Source organism: Drosophila virilis, chromosome 5 (genome assembly GCF_030788295.1).
Source record: "Drosophila virilis strain 15010-1051.87 chromosome 5, Dvir_AGI_RSII-ME, whole genome shotgun sequence".
In the NCBI taxonomy this organism is placed as follows: Eukaryota; Metazoa; Arthropoda; class Insecta; order Diptera; family Drosophilidae; genus Drosophila; species Drosophila virilis.
The window spans coordinates 17,238,735-17,240,633 of record NC_091547.1 but is presented as its reverse complement, the minus strand read 5'-3'; positions in this window follow the sequence as shown (position 1 = coordinate 17,240,633).

Below are 1,899 nucleotides of genomic sequence, written 5' to 3'. Positions count from 1 at the left end.
TACTTTACTTTTTAGCATTATGCGAGTATATATCTGTGCGAGTGTTTGTGTCTGTGTGTGTGTGTGTGTGTGTGTGTTGGCGTGTGTCTGTGTGTATGCATAGCGCTGCGTGGCAAAATTTATGTATAAAAATGAGCGAAATTGCAGAACACATTTTTTCCATTACTGAAAATAAATGTCTGAGGGATGTGCTCAACCAAGACCAGCCCAGAATCTGACTGACTGGCTCAACGTGCATATATATATATATATGCATGTAGCTTTGTCTGTGTGTGTGAAGTTGTGTGTGTGTCTGTCTTAGATCAGAAAAAATCGCTTCTCACTGATGAGCTTCAATGAATTCAATCAGAATTCATTTGAATACAGTCCGTGCATACCAAAAAGGCGAGATTAAGTGGCAAAGTCGAACTGAGAGGCCAGTGAAAGTGCGACAGGATAAGACGAATCCATGGCAACTCCTTATGGGCAAGCAGCCATTCGCTTTGACTAATATGCCTTGTGGTCTGGCCAAGGAGTGGGCGGGTCGGCTATGGAGCTTAGCGCATGCCAGGATCTTGCGCTGAGGAATAAGTAATCAGCGCTAAGTTGGTAATTGAAAGCGTAGCTGAGATGCCCCTCCGCCAGGCCCACGGTTGGGACGCCGCAGCTCCTTGCGGTTTTGTTGTTGACTACGGTCAAGTGCGGCGTCGACGTCGCCTCCACACTTGACTTGAGCTGCACACTGAGCAGAGTGGAGCTGCGTGGAGTGGCATGGAGTAGAGTAAAGAGCTGCGAAGTGTAGAAAAGAAAACAAAGTGAAGTGCACCAAAGTTCATTGAAAACTTTTGTGCGGGGGATGCAACATAAAAGAGGGGCGCTACTCAGCGTTGGATTAACTATATGGTTGCCCCATAGCTACCTACTTTCAACAGGAAATAACACGGCGTCTCAGCAAGGACACCTGCCCAGACGCATGTGTGTGTATGTGGGGGGCGAGGTTGCGCCCAAGGCCGTGCCTAACCACAACACAGCCAAAATAAAAGACAGGCCCACCCATAAACGTAAAATACAATATAGATAAAAAGACGCCTGCAAAATTAGCTTCAGCCATAGCAAGGCGGCTTTTGCACTAACTATAAAAACGGCATAGTAAAAAGAGTAATGGGTCATTTTAAAACAATAGAAATAAAAACAAATAGCTTCTTTAGTTTTTAAATCAAGTATATAAACGCCGAATAATTTAATTTATATTAAAATATCAACGAGGAAAGATAGCGTAGCTTCAGAATATTCAATTCCCTAGGCATGTCGGCTTGTTAACTCATTTAAGTAGACCTTAAAGCTCAATTGCTTGCTTTCTTTCATATTATAAAAGAATATTTTAAGCAATATTTCTATACTTCAATATTAAGGGATTTTTTAACGTTACAAAGCGTACCACAAATGCAAGCTACCTTCTCGCATAGAGTACAGCCACACGGATGCGGCAACAACCCCGAAATTGCGTAACATGAGGTTGCAAAAATTATGTACAAAGATTAAGAAAGTAAACCGTTATCTGGGATTGCTCTTGGCAATGTTAACAGCAAAGGAAATGGGAAAGCCCCGTGTTGACAGTTTCTGCTGGTGGGGTTCCGTGTCAATGGCAGGGGTATGGGCGGGGTACGGCATAATGAAATTATATTCAACCAACATTTGTGTGTGAGTGTGTGTGTGTGTGTGTGACAGATGAGTTTTGGTTTATGTGTGAGATTTGCTTGTGTTTTATGTGTGGCATCGTAAAATATGGTAACCAAAAAACCAAAAACAAAATAAAAAGAATTTTAAAAACAAACATTAAACATGTGCTCAACTGAAACGGGGACAAGCAAAGAGCAATCAAGTGATTCGTGGCAAATAAAAACGTACCTGTTCTTAAAT